At 44.5% G+C, this 26,782-nt stretch overlaps 1 protein-coding gene across 3 annotated transcripts in view; it reads right to left on the bottom strand.

The window, feature by feature from the left end:
• Positions 1 to 26,782, bottom strand: part of BMP2 (bone morphogenetic protein 2) — a 212,494-nt gene that overhangs the window by 94,393 nt on the left and 91,319 nt on the right. The window contains exons 5-6 of one of the 3 annotated variants that reach the window (XM_058020069.1): positions 4,142 to 4,242; positions 3,899 to 4,004 (exon numbers count right to left, since the gene is read on the bottom strand). The exons of 1 other annotated variant lie outside the window; for it this stretch is intronic. The gene's annotated coding sequence lies outside the window, so the exon portion shown is untranslated. The remainder of the gene's footprint in view (positions 1 to 3,898; positions 4,005 to 4,141; positions 4,243 to 26,782) is intronic. One more of the 3 variants, XM_058020068.1, reaches the window with a different exon arrangement.

A 26,782-nucleotide genomic window follows, 5' to 3' on the forward strand; every position in this document is an offset into this window, starting at 1 on the left:
TTCCATCATCAGTAGCCTGCTGCTTAGGGAAGCAGAGCATTAGGCTTTCTTTAAAGGAGCCTTAAAAGCCCCTCTGTTCACTTTCAACTATTCATCACAGTCATTTGAAGTTCTCTTTTGCACCTCTCCTCCTTCTTACTCACATCTGGTGCTGCATGTACTACACTGCAACCATAAATAATGAAGGAATGATATGGAGATACTGGATGCTCTGTTCCAGTGTCCTCATGGCCAACCTTCCAATAAAGTCCTTACATTTTCACTACAATAAACACAGAAGAGAAGAGGTGGAGAGACAATGTTCCCCATTCTAGAATGCAGCTTTTAAATTGCACTTCATTAGCAGGGTCAGCAGACATATAGGCTGAAAAATAAACTGCATATTTGAAAAAGAGGATTTTCTCCCTCAGTGAGTACATGCACATTGAAAACTCTAGATAGAATAGACAAGAATTAGCAGAAGCATTTCAGGAAGGGCTGATCTCTGTCAATAGCTGGGTCTCCTGGCAAAATCTGGCATCTGCATGTCCTACATGCCAGAGACTGAAGTGACAGAAGGCTGCTTTTAATTGCCTTTGTTTCAGATGTATGGTATGATAATAACAGTATAATGTTGTCCCAACACACAGCCTGTTAGGAGATTACATGGATCATGTCAGATCTCTGCACTGGGTGAGCATTTCTGTAGCCATGTGACATTCTCTCCTATTCCATGACTGATTTGACGGATAATGGAAATGGAGGGAAAACTGCAACCAGTTTTGTAATTTTTCCAAGTAACAACTGAAATTTGCCTATCAGCACTGTGACCTTCCATTTCCATCTTCACCAGAATCTCCTTGCTGCTGGTGTAGAGGTTTCTCTAGAGAAGCCTTTTTAAGTGGCAACTTGAAAAAAAATGGGGTTTGGACAGTGATCATTAAATGGTTCTTTAAATGCAGGATAGCAGATTATGGCACTTCCAGGCTAGTCAAACTGTGCCAAGTATGAGTACTTCAAACTCTAGAACAGAGCTGTGAAAACTATGCTGATGTCCTTTCAAAACTCTGCTCCCACACACTTACGGTGAAAAAATCTCCAGAGAATAATACAATAGGGACTACCTTCCTTGTGAAGCTATTTTTGGTTTATCACTATTATGCACTCATTCTGGGTGTTTTCTGAAGATATCTTTGAGTTCCATTGCCTTAAGGAAAAGTACCACTGTAGTTTTTATATATTTGTGAGAACTGACCACAGGAACAAAGTTCCAGTTCCACAATCCCCAACTTCACACAAACCAGGTCTTGGACACAATTTTAACAAATTAATCCCAAGAGCTTGTAATCACCCCTAGGTGAAATAATGGGAAATCTTTTTAACCATCTCAATGAATATTAGGCCCTTATCTTTCTTACCTTACCTTTCTTGAGTGCTCATCCTAATTTCTCAATCTTGTCTTACTAAATACTGATTATAAAAAATTAATTGCATCCACATATAGGAAGTTGCCTGTGCAAATGGGCAGCAAATGGAATACACAAACTCCAAAAAAAGGCAGCAGTAGTGTAAGGCAGTAAGGTATTTGGAGTGACTCCTGGCAGTGAGGCACTCAGAGGTTAAACTGGACTGCAGTGAAAGAAATCCCTGCTGAAGGCTTCATTTATTTACACTCCCATTAGAGGAGCCTACAAAGACATACATCAACAGAAACAAACCATTTTAGTACGTCCATTGAGCGAACATCCATCAGTGAACACGATCTGTGCCAGCATGTCTTAAGAGTGACAAGACATTATTATTGCAGTGCCAGAGGAGGAGGGGGCAGGGCACAGAACAAAAGGGAGTGCTGATTCCTGCCTTAACAATGAGCCCCTATTCTCTTGCACTGCACCTGAGCTCCAAGGCTTCAAACCCAACAACCTTTTCCATTGGCCACTAACAGCTCCTCTGTGGTTTGCCTCACAACTCCCCTGTTTCCTTCAAAGGAGCCTTCCCCTTATGGCATCTCTGACTACTGTATCACCTCTGCTAAACAAATGACATCACCTCGCTCATCAGCCACACGCAGCTTTGCTCCTTCCCACTGTTTGAACTCACTGTTTATTTTTTAAGCACCTAACCCTCTATTAATCCTCCAGACAGCACAAAGGATCCATTTGCCAGAGACAGCCATTAGAGCTGTGAGCACTGAGGCTTCATGGGAAACACCTGTTTCCCTCAAATAACCTGAAGGAAAAAACTCAGCAAGCAGGACAAAGTGCTGGTGGAAATGGAGAAAAATGGGAACACAGTCCTGGTGTGATGAGAGCTACCAAACTCCAGGGGGTGGATGTCTGCCTTCTTCAGTGACCAGTGCAGAAACACACTCAGCATCTACAGTACCAAACTCATGTGCTTTTGACACTTTGTTGCTCCTGATCAACTGTGCCTCCCCTCTTCAAATCTTACGAGTGCAGAAATGTGTAAACTACTTCATGGAAATATTTTTGTAATTATTTCCTTTATTACTTTTTTCCTTTGCCCAGAACTTATATTTGAAGAGACCAACAGCATCTTAAAATTTGAAACATCTCAACCAGCTCAATTTCTGAAACATCATCAGTACCTTACCATCAACCTTACCGTTGTTCCAGGCTTTGCAAGTTTTTTTTTCCAACAGCACCAAACATCTGAATTTTGAAATTTGAGCATTTTGAAAAATAAGCATTTTAAGAGAGTATGAACAAGGATTTGAACTTTCATAATTATTTTGGTTATTCATGTAAAGGTAACAGGCAGCCTTTGGAGACACAAACTCATATGGAAAGGGTCAGTAACTGGATGGCTGCTGGATTTAGCTCCTTTGAAAACAAAGTGACAATATACAAACAATGCTGAGTGGCATGGCATAGCTGAGTCATTCTCTGGTTTATGAAATGAGACAAAATGAGGTACCAAACAGGTTGTATAAGCACTACAGGCAATAGCTAAAGCTGGAGGAAGGCCAGGCTACATTAGTAGCTGCCATTTGATCTCCTTCAAGATCCCTGAACAGCCAATGCCTGATGAAGTCAGCAGAAAGGCTCCTGCCTATCCCAGGAGGTGCTGCAGTAACCCAGCACAGCTGGTGAACAGCAGCCCACAGACCCAGGAGCAGAGCTGCTGCTGCTGCAGCCTCAGTCCAGCAGCACGCTGGGAAGCAGGCTCTGCTGATACTGCCCAGCCCAAGGCTCATCAGGGAAATTGGTCCTCCTGAGTACTTTTCAGCCTCTGAAGTTAATGAGATTGTTCAAGGAATAACACACCACAGAACCTGAATATTTATGGCAAATCCACCACAGTGATTTCTAATGTACTGTGATCCAAGAATTCTGAATAAAACATCAAGAACTCCAAGAGAGATTTTCAACTGATATAAATCAGCTGTTCCCCCTTTCAAAGCTATGGAGCGGCAGCAATTTACAACTAACAAAACCACAGCTTACCATTTTCAAAATTAAAATAATTCTTGCAGTATTTACAGCTAAGAGCAGACCCAGACCCTTGCTTTTATTTTCTTATTGTAAAATAATAGACCATTTCTGAGCCACAAAGTGCAAGGGTTTTTAACTTATCACCAAAATCAGGCATTGCAAGACATTATTTAGATTCCCATTGGTTTCTTGTAAGTTGCACTGCTTATACATTAGAAACTTCTTTAAGAAGGCCCCAGAGGAAATGAAGAATGTATTAGATATGAAAATGTATACACAGGAATAATATAAAACACACATTTTCTTATTTTCTAAACCCTTTTGGAACTTAATACCACATAGAAACAAATGCATATACATGTGTGTGTGATATATATGTAGGTACACAGTTTTATCTATCCATATATATTGTTCTAGTAACAGTCACCCTTTCATGGGGCTCATCAGTCACAGGTTTTACTCACCTGATGGGCAATTTGCCATCGGGCTGTCCCATCTCTCAGCACACCTTATCTGCCTTTCTTCAGATCCATACTTACGAGTAAGCAAAGGCTGGATATCTGTCTCCTCCTAAGCACAATAAAATTAAAGCTGTAATTAGCAGCCTGCCCTGGACACCAGGTTACATTCCACACTGCACAGAGGGCCTTGGGCAGGAGTGGCAGGTCCCTTGGGACAATGTAGGAGCCCAAAGGAGAAAGTCAGACCTGATGTGTGCAAACAAACAGCTGAGCTTGTCCTTCCTTCAGGAACCTGAATTATAGACAGGAGCTCCTGCTTGGATGGCACTGAGATTCCCACAAGACACCTGGGTGGAAGAAATTAGGTTTCAGGAAAAAGAACTCATAGTGAATATCTGACTACTGATGCCTGTTTAAATCAACAGAAATAAAGCAATCAAAATATCGTTACCTTTGTAAAAGAGATGAGTTCAATAATTTGCAAAAACAATGCAGGGATTCATTACAAAACCTACAGATATTGTTAGTTTAGTGCGGCACTCAGGTGCGCTCTGGGGTGGGGCTGTTAGAGCGGCGGGAGCAGCCCCCACCTCCCCTCAGAGCTTCGGAGAGGAGCTCCCAGTCTCTCCTCACACTCTTCAGAGGGCTCCCGCTTCTTCTCATAGCTTCAGGAAACCCCTTCTCCCTCACAGCTCTAGCAGCCCCGTCCTCCCCTCACAGCCCGGGCCGTGCCCCATCCTCCCCTCACGGGAAGAGGCCCGGCCATGCCCGTTCCTCCCCTCACAGCCCGAGTCGTGCTCCATCCTCCCCTCACGGCCTCTGAAGGATCCCCCTCCTCTCCTCAGAGCTTCGAAGAGGAGCTCCCAGTCTCTCCTCACACTCTTCAGAGGGCTCCCGCTTCTTTTCACAGCTTCAGAAAACCCCTTCTCCCTCACAGCCCTGGCCGTGTGTTCTCCACCTCACAGGAAGAGGCCCGTCCGTGCCCGTTCTTCCCCACACAATTCAGGCAGCCCCGTCCTCCCCTCACAGCCCGGGCCATGCCAGTCTCCCCTCACAGCCCAGGTAGCTCCATCCTCCCCTCACGGTCCCGGGCCGTGCCACGTCCTCCCCTCACGGCCTCAGGGTGGATCCCACACCTCACAGCCTCTGAAGGATCCCCCTTCCCTCCTCACAGTCCAGGCCAACCCCTTCCTCCCCTCACAGCACAGCCTCAGGGAGGAGCCCCCGTCTCGCCTCACAGCCTCGGAGAACCTCTCCTCTCTTCACAAGGAGACCGATGCCCAAGCACCCAGATCCGGGTGCAGCAGCTCTGCTGTTCCAAAACACTGAGAAATAGATCCTGAAGGTTTTCACGCAGCAGGGCTGACAAGCCACCCCGTTCCACGTTAGCAGTGACAACTTGCACCTTGCCACCCCCATTTCCCTCACAGCCGCCAGCCAGGTGTTCTGAGGTGACTCCTGACACCCGGCAGCCCAGGAACCACGACATCTTACACTTCTAGCAGACATTTGGGTTCAGTGGTGCCACTTCCCAGCCAAAAGGGATCATCCATCTTTATTAACCAAACTCAAGTGAGCAGCTATGTCAAATGAATTCGCAATATGCACATAACCCCATCACACGTATTATTGGAGTATCTGCACCTTAGCTGACGGATTTCTCATTAACACAAGTGTACTATAGCCCTGCTTATAATTGAAACCTCGCTTCTGGCCATCCACATGTCTGACAGAGCCAGGAGAACTACTTTTTCCATGTTCACAAGCATCCCTGCCAGTCCTTGGTGTCACCACCTGATTAGATCTCTGGCACCGTGGGCTCTGCTCTGGCACGGAGGAGAGCATCGTCTCACCGCGCCTGCCTCGAAACGTGGCCTTGAAGGTGAAGGCAGAAGAGGAGCAGCAGATGTTCCATGTACCAAACTGACTTTTCTGCAGATCAGCTGGCTTGCCCTTAGTAGAAAGGCACAATTACTCAATCAGATCGATCAAGAACACAATGTACTTGAAGCTACTGTTCACTGTTCCTTCCAAACCTTGCCTACATATTTGAGCAGCAAATGTGAAATGAAAAGCCAGACATGAGTCCCTGGTCCACCAATCCTTCCTTGAGCCGACAGAGCTCCTGAGCTACACAGAGAATGTGTGAACATGACATGAGTTCACACCTTGGCCAAACCAGGGCAGATGCTTGGGAGGCAAAAAAACCACCCCAGTACCCTTTTTAATACTTTACTCTGAAACAGCTGTAGTGTTTTAATGTAAGCAAAATTATATATTCTTCCCTGTGCTCAGCCTCAGAAGCTGCCAAAGCATTTCTGCCAATCATTTCCAGCCTGCAGCAGCTCTCAGTGTGGATGATTTCAGCACGCATGGTAAAAGTTTCACAGCATTAGAGGCCGCCACAATGGAAATTGTTGGGCATCCCTGGTTTCACTTAGAATAATGAAGCTTGCTTGAAAGCTAGGAGCAGTTTGATGTAGTAGTTTTTACATAATAAGGACCATTTTTTGTGAAACCAAATTGTTTTACAGCTGAATGTTTTAACTTTCCAAGTTAATCTTGACTCATATGTTTTATTCTCACCATATCACTGTATTTCATTGTTTCAGCTCATACATATGTTACACGAAAACAAATGTTAATACATACCATGTGTGCAGACTGTTACACCCCAGTGAGTTTACACTGTTACACTTTACGATATGATAAAAGAAAATCACTGCTATCAAACATCATATTTTCAAATTTCAGAATCAAAATGTTTTGACTCTTCCAAAGTAAAACTCAGAATATTCCTTACACAGCAAGTGCCCAACACACTCCAACTTCATTGAGTGCCTGATCTGATGGGGTGTGCAAACTCATTTTAAAACTTCAAATTTTGTTTTAATTGAGAAAGTTCTACTTCCAACCAATTTTACCAATAGCATATAACACCTAAACAATAACTTTGAGACTCTAAAGTACTTGAGTAAATAGGTCACTGTCTGAGAAAATGGGGTATCCGCTCAATGAGAAAAAACTGGGATTTCTTCATCTAACATTCAAAATTCTGAAGGTTTTGCTTATTTTTCTTTAATATTGGACAGTTCTGGCCAGAAAAAAAAATAGCAATGCTGTCATCATTTGCACCTGTAGTCCTGTCATTCATGCATACATTTTGCAGAGCTTAAGCTATTGAAGCTTTGGAACCTATGTAACTTGCTCATATGTAAAATCAGAGCAATCACAGCAGTGAACTGGAAAGATTTTAATGTTCTCTTGTTAAACACCAGCAGATTCCTCCCCATACATCTGTGGCCTTCCCCAAGGTTCTCATCACTGACTCTATCTCCATTATCTAAAAATAAGATTCATGGAACACAAACCGTGACCATAAAGCAGACCTGGAGCTTGTTATGAGACATGCAGAGTTCAACTGAAAATCAAACATCCTCAGAGGAATGGCCAGAAACCTGCTTTTGGGAAACATGTCTGGAGGTCATATTGGCATGGAGGGAGACTACTGGAGCTGACTGAGAGTGCCTTGGGGCAGAAATTCTTCTGGCTTTATCTTGTCATTCAGTTCCAACAAGTTCTTCGATCCTTTCTACATTTACTCCTTTAATATTTTACAGACGTCTCCCTTATGTAAATGTTCTCTGGACATTGTGTGCCATTTATTTACAGCAGGTTATTCCATACACAGCTCCAACAGTGCCTGCTGGTAACATTCACTGCTGCTGCCAACAATTCTTGAACTAAGCCACTATCTGCATATTCTCCTTTGGGCTACTAGCAAGGTCCTTCAGTTCTCATTCTGCTACTGCCACCCAGACAGTTCCTTTAGCCTTTAAAACAAAATTAATAATCTGGGGGAAAATAAAAGCCATGTGGGACTGTTGTGCTGCTGGCAAGTATCACCCTAAATCCACTGCAGTCAGTGGGACAGATTTTGACATCCTGTAAATGGTCACAACAATGGCAATGAAACCAAAGCTCTTCTCCAGGGTCCAACCTACCAACACTACTTCCCTGCTCAATATCCTTATTTTTTATCTAATATTAAGAACTTGAGTTTATCAAATCCTCTGGACTGGCAGCTATGGTTAACATGAGACTGTGGTCACCTTGGAACAAAATCCCATGTGTTTGTACACACTTCCCTGGAGATGCAATTCCTCTCTCCTGCTTTTTAGCTGGACAAGAATTGTTTATTCTCAGCTGCAACAACAGAGACAGATCTGCAGCTCTCCTGGACACCTGTGTCAGATGGTCTCTCCCTTCCAGGCCAATAGCTCAATACTCAAACCTCAATTCCCAACATGATTGCTACATATCCCCCCTTGATTGTGTTTAAGGCTTTTCCATGGGCAGACTGTTGTCCATTTCTGCTGGAGAACAGTTTATATCAGTGACTCCCTATGTATTGGGGTGGCAGATGATGTCTTAACTTGCCAGAAGCTTCTGTTTCAGAAGGCTTAATAAACTCAACTGAACAACAGCCTAAGAAAGGAAGTAGGAGATTAAACAGGCTGGTATTTCTACCCCCTTCTGCTTCCTAAGAAAGACAAAATAAAAACCAAACAAGCAGTGGCCCAAACTGGAGCACACACAGCTCTCCCCATTAAATCTGTGTTTGTCTGTGTTACCTATGAACCAACGTGGTTTCAATTTAGCTTCTTATTAATCTCGTACATTTCTTTCAACTGCTATTTTAAAAATAGAAACTTCACGTTGAACATTTTAATAGCATTACACTTCAAAGGCAAAAATCTGCTGTACTGATTTTTTTTTCCAAAAACTTTATTGCCAGATGTAAGTATGTGTGATTAGTGATATTCTTTGTAAGTATGTGTGATTATTGATATTCTTTGTCTTCCCACAGGTTTCTCTTTTCCTTATTAAACAACATATCTGTAGGTAAGCAGCTCTGTGAAAGTCTAGTGAGCTCCATGAGAAATCCCTTGTCACCAGCACACAGATCCATCTTATCCAACTTCAGGCACTTGGCTAAACTGCTTGCACTAGGAGTTTCCCCATCCTGAATTCCCTTTATATTCAGTAGAAATTACTGAAGACATCTAGGTACAGGCTTCATGTACAGCCTGTTGGAGCAGGACTGCAGGAGCTGCAGCCCTCAGCAGGCTCAGCTGCATGACTCTGACCCAGCCAAGCACATGAGCATTTATCTGACTGCAGTGTGTGAGCAGCCCTATCAAAGCCAAGGCAGCACACAGAGAATCACACTCCTGGACTGGAGGTTTGGGAGAGGTAAGCTGTGTTTTCATGCAGTTCCAAGGAAGCCTAACAGTCTCAACATTATTTACACACTACTGCAGAATATCCTCCTACCAACAGCTGGGGCTTCTGGTAGCCAAAGGCAAACCATCTATTGTAATATTATTCTCCTGTTATAGGAAACAAACTCTTCCAGGCAGAATATTTTTTTAAAAAAAACAACCCAAGCAAAGGCACAAATTAAGCCCCAGAAATTAAATACTGAAATAATTTTTACAGCATAGAAAGATCAAACTGCAAGCAAGCTGCAAAAGCCATTAGTAATTTAACATTCTATTATTCCTTTTTTTCCCAAAGTGTGATTCTTTTCTTCAAGCCAAGCATACTTTGCTGGGACCAAACCTTCACATTAGATTTCCTGTGCTGTGGACTTGATGAGATAAAGCAGTCTCTTAGGATCAACAAATCACTTCATTAAATAAGCCCATTGGTAAATATTCTCAACAGCAATTAACATCCTGGAGTAAAGAACTCATTTGGGGCTGCATTCCTCACTCAGGCCAGACCTCCCCTCTAACACCAGGAGTACAGGAGAGGGTCCTAACTTTGAAGCCATCCTGGCTCTCACCATTCCCTCCACATCAGCTATTTTCATTCTTCTTATCAGGAAAAAGGAGCCAAAGGTTGGACAGAGATGCTTCCCCTCAGTTCTCAAGCCCTGTGCAGAATGGACCATGCAGTGGTTTGCCAGCTGTCTCTCAAGACCCTGGGGAAGCAGGAGGCTTTTCAGCATTTCTTCTCAGCAGAGTGAACAGAATTGCTGCTGTCACCCAGGACCTGGGCTGCCCTGATTTGTGCAGTAGCAGCAGTTTATGACAAAGGTATTGCCACTCCTGGGAGGTGGAGGAGGTAGAAATTCTAGACTGAAGAATTGGAATGGAGAAGGGTTTTTTCACACCCTCTCACCCCATGTAAGGCTCTGCCTGGAAGTGAAGCAGGGCATTGACTGGTAGGGTTTTAGTGCTAAACCCCAGAGTCAGGGTGGTTCCGGATGAACAAAGATATAAAGCAGAAACTCAAGATGCATTAGAGAGGGTTACTTTGGATTTTTCTCTGCAGATATTAAACAAATACATCCCACTAAGATGCATTATAATTCTCTGTGTTCTGACAACAATACACAGGCACCATTTTGAAATTAGAACAATAAAAGACAATGTGCAATATTCTTCAAAAAAGCCAGCTTTAGTCCTGCTCTTGTTGAAATGAGCATTCTCATCTTGTTTGAGTAACCCGATACTACAATGCACTAAAAAGCACAATATACTAGAACAGAAAATGAACAAAGTATCAGGATGCAGCAATTTATGTTGAGTCAGCTTCAACTTACCCACTGATCTACTTCTGAATACTTTATGGGGCTCTAACCTTATAAACAAACCTGGGAATAACCATAAAGGTGCAGTTCTTTAAGGTATTTCCACCTTTGAAAAGACCCTCCAATTTTGTGGGGAAAATCTTCTCCTTGCCATTCAGAAAGAGCTAAATAAGTGTGAGTATAAGAACTGATTATAAAAAAGCCTACTGAACTGGAGTAACAATAATGCCTCAGTCTTGAAAACATAGAAAGTAAATGCAATTTTACATTAAAGATCTGAAAACAAACTCAAGGCTAATATTTTCAGGGAGGGAAAAAAAAAACTTTTGATCTTTTTCTTTCCAGGGGGGAGCCAATATCAACATGAGTGATTTTGTACTATATTCAGGAGTCTTTATGTGGGTTAATAATGTTAAAGTTATTCCACTGCTTTTTCAAACTTTTCTGGAATCAGCTCCTTGGTGAAACAGGGCCCTATTGAAGACTCTTGAATTTGCATAGCATGTGCAAGACATTTAGATTTATATTCCATGTTAGGCTTGTGTGTTTAGAGTTTACTCAGGCATATGCAATTCATTGGCTGTATTGTTATCTTCACAATGAACAAGCACACTCACTTCCTCTGCAAGAAATACAACTTCAAATGGAGAAAATTAAATTTCCATGAGAAAACGTGTTCCATGAAAATTTCCATCAATAAAGGCTTAGCTCAAATGTACTAAGGTCAAAATACTTTGATTTGAGCCTACCTGGGTACTGTGTGACTTATGTAGCAAAACTATAAAATCATTTGGAAATTATTATTTTGGAAGTGCTGCTGCAATGACAATTATTCACATTACAGCTCTCCCTAAAGCCTTTGGTGTTCATGATCCTGTTGTGTTTGGTGATGAATTTGCCCACAGAAACAGATTCTGCCTTGAAGAAATGCTGATGCTGAATCCAAAAAGCCATCTACAGAAATGCATAGTCAGTGTTTGGTTTGAGATTTGTGAGACACCACAGCTCATGTCCCATTTGCTGTCACCACCAGAGCATGCTGGGGTGCTCTCCAAAGTGGGACCAGCACTGGGGTTACCCTGTGTGCCTGCCAGTGCCAAGCAGGAATTCTGGGACAGGGCAGCACAAGGAGGTGACAGAGGGAAGGGTTTGGCTGTGGTGGCTGACAGGAAGAGGCACAGGGAGTGCTGCTCTCTCCCCATGTAGGGCAGAGGGAGGCATGGCAGGGAGAAGAGCCAGGAGAGCCAAGAACAACTTTGACTCAAGGAAAGCAGCATCTACACTGAATCAATTGGGGCAAAAAAGGAGAAGTTGAGCTACTAGAAAAGCTGGCCAAGGGGCACTGTGAGGACAAAGAAATCCATCAGAGATGGAGGTTTGAAAAGTTGCAAGTGATTTTATGTGCAGATAGCAGATGGCTGGATCTACATCTCAGCAGATCTCACCCATTTCTTGTATTCCCAGTTTCCTTCCCAAATCCCTGATCCTGCACCATCACATTGAATGAAAGATCTGCCAACAGGATGAGCCCAGCTACTGCAGAACACATGTGCTTTCTGCAGGGCAAGAGAAAGGAACCCATGGATCATGAAAAACTGATTGCTGTGTGCTTTTCATTTTCATTTCTTTCATTAAAAACTTAGTATTTGTTTTTTTACTGTTTCATTAAACTCTAAAACCCATTGGCCTTTTCTCCTCATAGAGGTGGCTAATCTGGCTGTGGAGCTGATGGTGCAGAGGAGAATAAAGTGCATCTCTTCAGGAGATACAAGAGATGTGCATCACAGCATGCTCTGAAACTGCTTCTGTCTTTACTGAGGAACAGTAGCCACCAAATCAGAAAACTGGATCAAAATAGGCATATTTAGATATGATAGATAGAACATCCAAATTTAAAAGCAGGTCAGTGCAACAGTTCTGAACTACTGCCACTTTGGATCCAAGTGAAATTTGCTCAGAAGGAGCAATCACAGATTCCAATACCATGAGCATTTCAGATGTTCAGCTCCCAGGGAGAAATCAGGCAGCAGCCTTGCCTCCAAACCACAGCCTCTTATCATTTATATAAATAGCAGGGTTAAAGACCATGACCAGAAGCAGGGCTCCCTGCTTCTTTATTTCCTGCAGAATCACCCCAGGGCTGTTATCTGCACATCAGTCACCTGCACCAAGCTGAGCAGTTCTTCTGACAGCACAAGACTTGGTGATTATTTCCAACTACCAAAAATTACCTACCATATTTGAGGGAAGAAGCTGCTCCAACATTATCTGCAGGTGACATCACTGCGTAGGTGATGAAAAATTAAATCAAACAAAAAAAATGAATTCATACAAAAATGAAAAATTAAATCCAACAACTGTACTACAATAAGCCAGAATGTCTGGTTTGCCTGGGCTTAGAGACAGAGGTCAACAGTAAGGGATAATTAGAGACACCCAATAAAGACTACACAAAACATCAGCATCACTCCCACACCACAAAATGATGAGTGTCTCAGCTATGACTGACAGCTTACTGCAAATCATGTCTTTGAAGCATCCTTAGGGTCTCTGAATAGAACGCAGATGACAATCCCAAAGTACATTCTATTTTCCTCCAAATCACTAAAGAAGAAATCACACCCATCTAGACCCCCTGGCATATGATTCATTGCTATTGATCCAAAAGGAGATGCTGACATGCAAAAAATATATTTTTCCACTAGACCTGTTATTTTTTTTTATGATCTCCGCTGCCCAAAACTTCTGCAAATATAGCTTCACTAACTACAGCAAAAAAAGTTCAAAGATTTTTCACAGAAAGAGATGGACTGGGCATGAGGAGAGGAAAATAGCAAAGAAGGAGGAGAAAAATCATACCGTGGGACTTAGAAAGACAAAAGATATTGGAAGAAAATAATTAGAAAGACTCCAAGAAGGGCATCTAAAGTAAAGTAACCAGGAACACAGGGAGTTAGTTGATGGTTATCACTTCTGCTGGAGAGAGTCCTGAGGAGGCCACCAAGATGATTAGTGAGATGGAGCCCCTCTCCTATGAGGAAAGCCTGAGAGAATTGGGATTGCTCAGTCTGGAGAAGAAAAGGCCATGGGTCACCTAATTGTGGCCTTCGGTTCCTAAAGGGAGCCTACAGGAAAGATGGAGAAGGATTGTTTCCAAAGACCTGAAGTGACAGGGCAAGGGGAACAGCCTGAAACTGAAAGAGACTGGGGTTAGACTGGATATTAGGACTTGACTGTGAGATGGGGAGGCCCTGGCACAGGTTGCCCAGAGGAGCTGTGGCTCCCCCATCCCTGGAAATGTTCAAGGCCAGGCTGGATGGGGCTCAGAGCAACCTGGGATAGGGGAAGGTGTCCCTGCCCATGGCTGGGGAGTTGGAATTAGATGATCTTTAATGTCCCTTCCAAACCAAACCATTTTGTGATTCTGTGACAGGAAATTACAGGAAAATCCTATCCATATAGAACCAGTGTGAATTTTCCACTCAGTTCATTGGGGTTGGGATTCCTGCTTTTGAAAGCACCAATTCCAAAGTAAACTTAATGTTAATGAGAAGTAAATAAGAACATGCAGCAACACAACCTGAACTGCTGATGAACTCAAAGTCATGCCCATAAAGGGTGGGTTCACTGCTGAAGTCCCAACAGCAGCATTGCTTGGAGCCCTTACAGCAGGGAGATCTGGGACAAAGCTGCTGGTGGTGTTCAGGCTCTCAGAGAAGACAACCTGACCTGGTTTCAAACATGCACAGCACCAGCTATAAACACCCCCTGCAGCAGAAGGCACTGCTGCAAAACCTTTGTGTGCAGCACCCACCAGCCCAGCCCCGCGCTGAGATCCAGGGACAGATGATAGCTGGTAACATCAGCTCCTATCTATGCAAGTAAATGAAGTGCCTGGGAACATTCCTGGGCACAGAGGCCAGCTGGCAGGGAATGGCACAACTCTCTGCCAGTAAAACACCCCTACCCTTCACAACAGGGAGCCTGCATGCCATCTCTGCCATAAACACCCTGACCCTTCCCAGCAGGGAGCCTGCAGGCGAGCAGCCCCTGGGGACAGCCCTGGGGACGCGGCTGTTGCCAGCCCTGGCTCCAGGCCCGCCCGGGGCAGCGCTGGGCGGTGCTGCAGCCAAAACCTCTCCAGGGACTGCTCCCGCAGTCACCGGCAGGAGCAGCCCTGTTAGCAGAGGGACAGCGACCCCTTCCCTCCCTCCTCCATGCCTAAGAGAAGCATTTCTCTTGTGCAGAACACATGTGAGCAGCCATTCTCACTGACCCACCCTTCTCCCCTCCCAAACCATCTCCCCCGCTGTTCCCACATGCAGAAGATCCACAGCAAGGGCTGCTAAAGCAATAGGAATGGTCCAGCTTGCTCACTGGTTCACTGAATGCTGAAGGGCAAACCCACCTCATGGGTCAGGAAGGGATGCAGAAGGATAAGAGCATGGAACACTTCCAAACCTGTCCCTCTTCCTGTGCACACAGAGGCCTCACTGCACAAACCTGTCCAGGGATACCTCATGATTCTTTGAAGTCATTTAGGTGGCACTAATGTCAGGAGTACTTGAAAATACAGGCCTGTGCTCCTGCTCCAGCAGCCTCACCCCCTTATGTTACTGCACCTCATGCCATCTTATTGCAGGGCTTCCATGCTGTTGTCTCCTTATCACAAGAGTTCCATACCTGCTTGGTGTTTCTCATGGACAGCTCCTTCAAGCACTGACTCTTTCTCCTTCACACAGCAGCCACCTGACTCCAGCTCCCTTCTCACCACCCACCCCACTCTTTATAGCACTCCTCTTCTCATTGGTTACACCTGTGGCCTGTTAAAGTCAGGCCTGCTCCTAATCTTTGCTAATTGGCCCAGCTGCAACTCATTAGGGGTGAGATTACTTTCTGCACTATCTTTATTTTCTTATATTGTATCCCCCTACACCACCTCAGCAGTTCTTCACAAGACTAAGAAATGGCACACAAAGCATATCTTGAGGCTTTGGCTGCAGAAAGAATGCCTGGTTTTCTAACAGCCACTATTTTGATACTCATAACCTGTGACACTCCAATCAATTTGGAAATGACTGGAAATATATTTTCATTAATGAAAAGAAAAATAATCCATTCCTTTGTCTGATTCACTAGAAAAAATATTCATGTTGGCTTCTACAGGAAGACCTTGGGTAACAATCTTATACAAACCTCTGTGTGTGCACGTGTGTGTTTATACAAAACCCTCACCAGTTTAAACTGTATTTGCTGTTAAGAAGATCATTTACCTTCTAATAAATCCTAATTAGATCATAGGCCCAAGTGTACTGAGAATAAAGGTGTATTGACAAGCATATAGAGTGCTGGGAAGTCACAGGGCTCCTCTTTCCAGCTGGGATCTGTCACTACACGTTGTGTGTGTAGGTGCAGAGCACGAGCGGGGCCTGACCTTTCCCCAGCTTGTGCACAACTCAGCAGGTTGCTAGAGCTCCCTACCAGGAAACTTTTGGGGATAGGAGAGGAACCCAAGCTGCCATGTGCCAGTGACTCAGAGATGAAAACTGCCCATTTCAGAGCTGTTCTTATGCTTGCAATTTGAAGGAACCCGCTCCTTTGCTGGAAGTTTGAACAATTCATACTGGGGATTGCAGTCCACCAGTGTGTTTTGTACAGGTTCCCCACAGTGCTGCAGGGAAGCCTGGTCAATCCCCTGCCAGAACAACCTCAGCTCCCTCCACCCCAGAGATGACTGACATAGGCCTGACTTTGGGGCACTGGGCACTCACAGGCCAGGATGACCCTTGTTCTGGGCAAGGGTGCCAGGTTCAGGGAATAGGTGGCCTCCCTAAAGCCTTGCTGCCTCTCAAGGACAGAGGGACCTGCCAGCCCAAAATGGTGCCATGGTCAAGGCAATGCTTAGACGTGTTGTCCCTGAGGAAAAGCCTCCCTGGCAGCAGCTCAGGTTCCCTGGCCCTGCAGGAACATGCCTGTTGTACACCCCAAGCCTGGGGCAGGTGCTACCACTGCAGTTTGGTAACCTGAGAACCAGCATGGATGTGCTGCTGTGAAATACCACACATGGTGCAAGAGAGGGGAGGGCTGAATCCACTCCTTCTGAGTCATTCAGGTCTGTATCCCGATTTAGCAAGGAGAATTTGGAACTTCTTGATTTTTATCTCTTTACTATCTAATTTTGTGAAGATTTCTCACAATTTATGACAGGCACCATTGCTTTGGAGTACATCTGAAAACAGACCCTGTTTTAAAAAGAACCTTTTATGGATTGCTGCAGCCCAAAGCCATCCTTAAGACCAGCCTAAGCCTACAGTGACATCAGCAGATAGTGTGGAGTGATACAAGAGCATCTAGGAAAAGAAAGAGTTGAGATGTGCTCCAGCCCCAAGCCTAAGCCATTACCCTGATGCCTGCCAAGGTTTAGAGCTTTGTGAGCAGATGTTATGGCAGGACTGCTCTGTGACATGAACTGTTGTGTGGTAGTAGAAAGTCTCCCTTTGAAAGCTCAAGCACGATTCAAACCAAAGCATAGAAGCAGATTCCTGCTTGGCACCTATACAGAAGGGCCTGGCAGAGCCTGTGGATGAGCTCTGTCTGTGCATCCAGGCATGCTGAACACATCACCTGCACATCACCTGAATGCCCACATGCACAGGGAATTTCTGGACTCTAGAAATGTAGCTTGGCCATACCCTGGAGGTGCAAGAATCCATTCCCTGGCTCCCTGGTGATTGCACAGAGGGAGAGGGAGCCAAGGGCCTCCCACAGAGCCCCAGTGGGATCCAGATGTGCTGCCATTCCATCAGTCAGGATGATCAACAGGCCAGCACTGCCATGGGGACACTGCTATGTGACAATCCCCAATGTCCCACCGACAAGCAAGGGGATGAGTGTGGGGCTCACACCAAACCTGGCAGAGAGCAATGTCATGCTGACACATAAAAAAAAGCCAAGACAGCAGACTACAGGTAAACTTGAACGTGTCAGGCTGGGAAAAGTGGCAATTCCAAGTAGGTCAGGACAGCAGTGTCCATCAGAGGAGCAAGGGCAGTAATATCAAAATCTCAGTCAGAACCTAGAAACTTCCAAATCAGGCTGATGCTCTGAAAAGGCTTTACCCCCAGTAAATAATGGCAGCACAGTGTGCAAAGGACTCCTGCCCTGTGGGGAAACAGAACTTTCCACAGCAGAGCAGCCCCAGGCTTTGAATACATTGTACCTTGTTTCCACATCTGTCCAGAACTGGACACCTTTGCATTAAAACATTCCCAGGACACAACCTGGGGTCAGACTGTGAACCCTGCACTGCCTGTGCTCTGCAGGCTCTTTCCCCGTGCTCCCATGGGCTCTGTACTCCCAGGGAGGGGATCACTCAGTGGCCAGGAGCAGGGGCTGGGCTGGCTCTCCCGAGGGAGGGCAGCGCTCAGACGTAGGTCTGGGGAAGCAGCTCTTTGAACCTTTAAGTCATTCACACAAGAAAGCAACTCTGACAAAAGCTGTGGAATCTTCTGAACACCTCTTCAGACAGCAGAACTGAGAGACAGACTTCCTCTCCTGTGTCATTACACACACACCCTGCCCCAGAATCAGAGTTTAAATCAAGTTCTTTGACACACATCAGAAACCTTCAGTGTAGAATTTCTGAGACACCAAAATCCTTAAAGACAGACCTAACACAGACAGCCACTGTCAAATCATTTAATTGCTTTCATCAATTGAAAGTATCTTTTGATTCAAGAACAAATGCTTAGCAAGACCTTGCTGAGAAGAGACATAACCTTAGGGCTGAAAAGCAGAGCAACATGTATAATTTTTCCCTTTACAGAAAAACAGCCCTGCTTTTTAAGTAGCTCCTGAGAAGGACATCTAAGCATTGCTGCTGTGAATAAAGCAGACAGTTCACAAGACAACCAGTTCCTGCCTGCATGCATGAGCCTCACGCCAGCAAACATAATTGAAAATAATCTGTGATCGACGCTCTGCATTCTTCAGGAAAAGTGCTTTTATCCCATCTTTTCCCATCTCTCCTCCTCCCCTCCAACCTTAAATGAATCACATATTGAATCACTGCAGCATGGCTGTATTTGATCATGATTTATAGGGCACTGTCTGCCTCACTCGGTGCGCAGCCTTTGGAGAGAGGAGGTATTTTGGACAGGGAAGAACAGGCTGTCAGCACCCAATAAATTATTAGTAGCAGCCACTTCCTGAAGTAAAGACCAATATAAGATCAACCCTCTAAGTGGACAGGTGCACAGGGGTGTCTTACATCAACAACTTGCCTGGCACATAATCCAAATTCTCAGTAACTGCAATCAAATGTGGCACTGAGAAGAGAAGAGAAAGGTTTTACTGATAGCTGTTAATAGATCAATGAGGAGCTCTGGGCACTGCAGAGAATGAGCAGGGACTGGACCCCACTGCTTGCTGCCCTGGGTACTAAAGCAAAGATTTATCTTAATCTCCTGCCCTTGTTTGACAGGAGAGTGCAATATTTTGATCAGCAAAACTTCCAAATCTGCAAACTCAACATAAAGTTGCATGCAAGAAACATTGATGTAAGTTTTAATCATCTCTTCTCCATTATCAGCATTCTCCAGCCTATTGTTTTGCTGCTTCCAACTTCCTTCTTTCCAGTTTTATCCATGGCAAACAAGTCTATGAGCAGCAGCATGTTCAGACTTCATTGCAGCTCACACATTGATAGTGGTACATACTGATCTGTAGCAGTCATGCTTCAGCTGGTGCTGCACCATAAGAAAGGCGTAGGGAACTATCCCCAGATAGCACCACAAAAGGATTTCTTGGCTGTATCCTATCAAAAGAGGGACAGTTAGTGTGCTTTGGTCCTTCACATTCTGACAGTGAAGCACTGACAGCAGATGGAATACTCAGGGCTAAGAAGGAATTTCAGAGCAGCTCCATGACAGCTGTGTGATAACTGCAAAGCTCTTCAAAGATGTTTTAAAAATGAACCAAACAAGGGAGATGAAGAGAAGGGGAGCAGTGGGTCTGTGTCCAGTCCCTTAGCACAGCTTCCCTGTGCCCAAGCTTTGTTTGAGTCACACAGAAGCAGCACACCCAGGAGCTTCCAGGCACACAAGAGGGCTGGTTACTCACTGCTGTCAGAGAGAGACAATTCATTCCTGCAGCACCCTGAACACCCCCAAGGCCATGGCACCAGCCAGGGTTTGGCTGCTGAGCACCACCAGAAGGCTCAGCACAGTGCAATATACCAAAACAAAGGGTTGACCCCAAAATCCCACACCTAGACATAGTGATTGGTAGGCAAACCCTCTGATTAGATCTTTACAAATCACAGTTCTTCTTAAAATATGCTCACTGTTCAAGAGGAGTTACTGGTTTCATCCCACAGTCACCTGGGGAGAATGATTCCCTGTTCTGTTTAGAGGGTCAAAGCTCAGTATCCAATGGCCTTCAACTACTGATGAATTAATAAAAATACATGTTAGAGGTTTCTAAATGCACTTAGCACCAGGACACAATGACTGAGAGCTGGTAACTCTTACAAACTCCTGATAAATCTACATTTTGTCTACTTTATATTTGGGCAACATTTATGGAGTAACATCTTCCTCCCTGGAGCTCCACATGCTACTTACCTGTACTAAATGTTTCCAATCCCATCTATTCAATTGCATCAACGATTTCTGAGAAATCTCTCTAACAAGTGAATTTTTCATCCTGACTTCTGAGTCCTGTGTGATGTCTCTGACACTAAAAAGACAAAAGTTGGGCCCTTGGGGTCTTGTCAAGAGCTAATGTAAGACAAAATGCTTGTAAGCTTTGATTGAAATACTTCCTCTCTCCCAGCACCAGCTAATGATTCTGAACGACTTTGTTCAGTGTATATTTCCCTGCCTTGAAATAAATACTGTGTTAAGTAGGATTTATTGGTGATTTAACTCTATCATGCCTTCAAAGCAGCTTCAGCAGCTCCAAATGCTGTTAAAAAGAGCAGGGAACATTCAGAGGCTGAGCCAGGGTTAAAGAGAACATCTCTGATCACCAAAGTGATGAAAAGTGGTCAAGAATGGGAATCACTGTAACTACTTGTCCCAAGCTCTTGTCTTTCATATTGGAACTGCCAGAACATGCAGGATTTGGGGATGGAAATGACAGCTTGCTGTTCTGAGTCATCACCTGGTGCTTGGAGAGAAGCAGTATTTGAATTAAAGCTTTTAAATCATTTGGTTTTACAAGAGCATTTCCCTAAAAGGACAGTGGAAGAGTGGAGGAAATGTCCACTGCATAGGAGAAAGGCTAAAAAATCCCCAGAATCCCATGTTTGACTGTGCCAAGAGCTGCTTTGTGACAGCAGGCGAATCCATTCACTCCTCTTTTCATTTGTTTTCCTTTCCCACTGTACATCTGCCTTGTCTTTTGGGAAAGAGAGATTTATGAGTGTCTCAGGGATTTGGTGGTGCAAGCACTTCTCCTCTCCAGTCTTGAGAGGAAGGTGCAAGCCCCACCCTTTGGCTCCAAGGCTGTTGTTGCAGAGACTTGCACAGCACCTGCAGGGACTCAGGGAGCACTGCAAGGGGAGATCATGAATGCCTGTAACCCCATCAGCTCTCCCTGGGCAGAGGCACTCACAGGGAAACAGAGCTCCACGGCTGGGTCCTCAAAGTGAATGGGGAGGTGGGAGCAGAGGCCAACATGGGAACAGAGCAGCAAGGGCCACCACAGGTCCTTCAACCCCTGATTCTGTCAGTGTTCTGTCAGTGTGAGAGCACTCACACTGCCAGGGATGCTCACTCTGAGACTCCCCAGCTGGGCATTCCCAAGTGGTGAATTTTGTGAGCCACAGATGGTGCCTTTGCATTAAACACTCTCAGAGGAATTTTATTCTTGAATTTTCCAGTCTCTTGAGGCAAGTTAATATGACCTCTTCTAAAGGAAGGAGTGAAATATAATCCAGCAAGGCAATATAATACAGGACAAACTGGGGGCAGAACAGCAGATGATATTTGCTGAGCCTTGACTATTCAAGGTGGTGTTTCAACATCTTTGCAGGAGACACAAGTAGCAGAATTTCCTGCTGAGAGCTGAAGGCACTGAACTGCTTTAGGAGGAGCTCAGAAGTTCACAGCTCTGGCAGCCCACGAGTGTCACCTGTCTGTAACCCCTGGAACAATTCTGTTCCCAATGTGCTTTCTCTGAAGCCACCTTGGAGTTTGCCTCAGCTCAGCAGAAGGGAAAACCAAAGCCTCTCCTTTCCTGACATGGTGCATTTATTCCCATGGATTTTAGTCTGATCCTCTCTCCTTAGTGAAAGCCACAAGCACAAAGAGCTGTAAGAACTGGTCACCTGAGAGTCCCTCTCTTTGTACTCTCACCTTTTAGGCACTGCACACGTGGTGGGAGATATCTAGTCTGGCCAAACCAGGTACCAGCATCCAGACATGTGACAGCCTATTTCTCCTGAATTTTAACAGGGTTTGGGCAGGATTAACATTTCTTATTTCATGCAGGAAGCTAGTGACAGAAAGAGAATTTAAACTTGAAACATCAATATAAAAACCTTAAATCACCCAATCGCCTGCAAACACTAATTCCACACTGGAGGAAATCTGCAGTAGATTCCAAAGGTGCAGATCACGCAGTGCCAGGATTTTTTCCCACCCTGTGCCACTCTCCCTTTGCCATGCTTCTGTCCCTAATTTAACAAGGGTGCTTCCAGCAGTAGATTTCTTTCTCTAAAAAGATTCACACATGAAGTAGCACTAACAACTGGTGTGGTCCAAACACTGCTCAGCAAGACATTGTATTTACCTCTCCAGCATTCCTGGAGAATGAAGACAACATTCTATCAGCATTCATCCTCCTAATCATAAGCCAAGATGAAATATTAAGCCCTGAAGTAATAAATTTCATCCAAACAGAGAGGGATCCAATTTAATGTATTCTGCATTTAGTGTAAGAGTCATCCGGAGATAAAGGACAGAGCTCTCATCATCAGAAAGAGATGAGGAAACAGCTTTGGTGTGGAGATTCTGGAAGGCCCAAGCAGGAGTGTCACGACCACAGACTTGTCTACATGGGGACAACTTGAGGATATTGACTGAAAGTTTAATTTTAATTTAGGGAGAGGTTCTTTTAAACTGTGTTAAATCCTTGTTAAATCCAAGCAACTGGTTTGAAGTTGTGGCCACAAATGGATTTCTCTGCTTTCTCTTCCAAAATTGTCCTTTATTTCTGAAGGGCTTGTTCACCAATGTATAAAGCAGGCTAACAACACCATTTTGAATTCACACCTACAGCTAACATCAATAATTCTTTTTTCATTCTTACACATGGAGATGAAATTTCACTTTCCAAATTTATTACAGCATATTTCTGTTATTAATAATTATTATACACAGCTGAGGTCAAGAACTAATTGTGCCAGGATTTATGTAAACACACAGTAGGATTTCATGGGCAGATTAGGGGTCAGAAGAGATGATTTAGAATGTTTAGTGCTGATCTCATGTTTAACATAGGTCAAGTTTTCTGTGTGTATGCCACTAACTTACTTTTGGCTTAAATGTATTTTCCAAAAAATTGTAATTCATTTCTGAAGAAGAAACACTTCACATGGAGAAGCACTCTTCCCTTTGACAGTTTGTTTTATCTCCCTCTAACCAACATATTTCACAACATTCTACTTCTCATTTGAATTTGCTGAGGTCAGTTCCAAATCCCAGTGCTTCCCGGTTACACTTTCTTGTCAGGAATTAAAGCCCTTTTAACATGGGTATTTTCTGCCTAAGAAGTTCTCTCTGCTGAGCAACTTCAACATTTTCCCCCACTGTAATTTATTTTTGGTTCTTATCAAAACATAAAACACAGCAGAGCTTGTGCTGTAAATAGAAACAGTCCAGTCTCAGCTCATATCCATCACTGAATTTAATGGCTATCACCGATTTACATCACAGGGAACTCTGGCCCATGTAAACACATGGATCCAGAGATGGACAGGCTCTGTCTATTCAGCTTCTTTCTGTAAACTAAAGCTGCTGCTACCAGGAACAGAGGGGTATGGGCCTACATAAGTGTGTCTGTGTATTAAAACATGGGTGTGTGTGCATATCATTTAACTGCAGCTCTGCAAAAGTGGGATATTGTCACATACATTGATTCACAACCACTCAACAGTGGCCTCAGCATGTTCCAATCTGGTTCCCATTGCAATGGATAGATCTGTCATTCCCTGTGAGTTTTGGAACATAAATCCTGTCTCTGTGTTCCTTCTCTGGCAGCCATGAGGATTGCATCCCCCAGTGCAGAAGCTCTCCAGGCTCAGGCACACTGTGCACATCAGCCTTACTGGTGAGTAACTGGGAAGGCTTGGACACACAGGGAGACCCTGCTGAGGGGAGCTGCCTCCCATGGGACATCACCCTTCTCTCCCTCACAGGGAAGTGAGTAGGAGAGTCTCAGCAGATCATTGAGCTGCTTCTCCCCCATATACCCCCACAAACAGAAACCAAATAAATCCCATGCAGATCAACTCAAAGTCAATTTTCACTGAATATTGAAAAACGCATAGTGGACCAAAGGAAAGTAGGTTTAGATTAGCTATTAGGAAGAAGTTCTCCCCTGTGAGGGTGGTGAGTCCCTGACACAGGTAGCCCAGAGAAGCTGTGGATTCCTTATCCCTGTAAGTGTTCAAGACCAGGATGGACAGGGCTTGGAGCAGCTGGGACAGTGGAAGGTGTCTCTGCCCATATCAGGCAGTGGAATGAGATGAACTTTAAGGTGCCTTCCAACCCAAAGCACTCTGTGATTCCATGAGAATCACTGGGGCTGATGCTGCTGGCTTTGGCTCATGGCATTCTCCAGTGCCTGCCCCATCATTCCCACTGGCAAAGGGATCCTTCAGAGAGCAACAAGTCCTACTCAGCTGTGAGGTGAAAATGGCTCCTGAACCTGGCATTCATAGAAAGCCATTAGAAATGGTGGCAAACTACACCCCTAGATTAGGCTGAGATGTTTAAAACCTACTCACACAGTGAGCAGGGAATTTTGATTGGCAGAATTCCCAGTACATGCTGAGGGCAGGCACAGAAAGGCTGCATGAGGCCAAAGCAGCTCTGAGCTCTACCCCTTCTGTGTCCAGCATCATCCCAAGTTCCTGCTCTTGCTGCAGTAATCAGTAATGTTTGACTCTTGACCTCAAGGACCCTGGAACTGGACTCATCCTTCTGACCTGGCTGAAGCTAATTGCACACCACTTCTCTCTTCATGTGGACCTCAGCCCCTGACACAGGATTCCAGGCATGCCCCATCTCCAGTGGAGAAGTGGAGAGCTTGAAAATACCACCAGATGTTAAATTGCAAGGCTTGCTCCCAGGAGCCCCTGAAGCAAGTTCTGCTGCAAGGAGTTGGAAAATGTGTAGTGAACAAAACATGGCTTTTTCAGAACATCTCTACTCTTGCCATGGGCTGTGTCCTCACCATTTTCCCTAGCGCCTATCACTAGCACTGGCCTCAGCTTGAAAAGCTGGGTATGGTGGGCACTTTCACCCAAATTTCCCTTTTTTTGAAGTACTCCTGGCCACGATATGGTTTTAGTTGCTGTGGTGATTGATTTGTGTTTAATGAGCTCATGTTATTGGTTGAGATTTTTTTGGGGTGAGTCATGCAGGTTTCATTTGGTAAAATTCACATGGAGATATTGCCATCTAGATCAGCACCAGATTAGCCGAGAACTCCAGCTTCAACTCACCCATTTTAACATTCCCAGGTGAAGTCAACTTTCTGATGAGGCAGATAAATGTCTGCAAAGTAAATATTGAGTTAATAAGGTACCCATTGTACTGCTGATTGTGATGAGGCAGCAGCAGCCGCCAGTTTTAATTGAACATGATTTAACGACGGAGCGATTCCAACGATATCTCAGGAGCTGTGAAATGAAAATAACGCCGCTCACATTTGCATGTACATGTGCAAGGGAAAAAAACAACAATAAGAAAGCAGCTCCTGGGCTGACAGCACTTGGAATGATGTCATCTGAATCAGTGGCATTTAATTGCACAAGGTGAGCCACCATATCTGTGAAAATGCCAAGGCTACACAGGGCACAGCCCAGAGGTTCTGCTCCAAAGGACAGAATGAGGGACTGGGAGAGCAAGAATCCCATCTCTGAATCTAAATTTTACCACTTCTCTGGCAAACTACTTCACCTCTTCATGCTTCAATCAGTCCATCTGTTGGAAGGGCATAACAATACTGAACTGTTTTCCCCAGTGCTTTGAAAACTGGGAAATGCATGAGCCAGATTTTGTTATACTTTTGTTCAGGGCTTTTTGTGGCTGCAGATTTACTCTCAGTGTCTGGGCCAGATTAGCTGCTTGTCCTGTTTCTATGGGCTAGCGATCGTTTTAAGGACACAAAATAGCTCAAACTGCAGGGGAGGCAGGACATGGTTCCACATTAAAATGTCATTAAGCTGATTGACCAAGCTGATTTCTGCAGGGAACAAACCACATCATTAAAGGACACCTGTCACTAAAGGCAGTTAGTCCATTCTGAGATCTCAGCTTATCATTTTGCACTGCAGCCTGAAACAGGCCTTCTTAAATCCATTTTATGAGCTTGGAATGTTACAGTTTGCATCCTGAAGATCTGACAGATGAATGTACAGGAGGAAGAGTGAAAGAAGTGACATTTGCCACAGTTAAAGGATGAAAAGTCTGCCCATGGAGTTTGAAGAATCTCTGCAGAGTGCCCTGCTCTCTGCTGTGCTCACGTTTCCACCAGATCCCACCAGAGGTGCCACAAACTTAGAAAATAAAATAGTTTTTCTAATAGATTGACATTTCATTCGTGAGTTAAATGAGAAACCATCCTAGCTGGCTTGACTGAGGCGCTCGAGGAAGCTGGTGGCAGAGTGAGGCCACAAACCCAGATCCCCAGGGTGTCCCTCCCTCTGAGCTGGGGAGCAGGGCTCTGGGGGCACAGCAGAGACTCCTGTGACTGCTGAAGCAGCTTGTTTCTACTTACATTTTTCAGTATTTTTTTTTAATCACATTGCAAGCCGAGCCATAGATTAGTGCCAAAGAGCCTCTAATTACATAGTAACAGTAGCAATTGCATAACCCCCTTCCAGCTCCCTGCAAGGGCTCAGTTCCACACTCACCAATGGAATGTCACATTTTTCCATGCTTTAAGTATCTCTTTTCACTAATGCTGCAGCCAATTGCTTCTAATACTGCAGAAAAGAACGAAAAATGCCGGGATTAAACCTCTACAAATCCTAACAGCGTGTTTACAATAGT

The sequence above is a fragment of the Melospiza georgiana genome, chromosome 3 (genome assembly GCF_028018845.1).
Source record: "Melospiza georgiana isolate bMelGeo1 chromosome 3, bMelGeo1.pri, whole genome shotgun sequence".
NCBI classification, from domain to species: domain Eukaryota; kingdom Metazoa; phylum Chordata; class Aves; order Passeriformes; family Passerellidae; genus Melospiza; species Melospiza georgiana.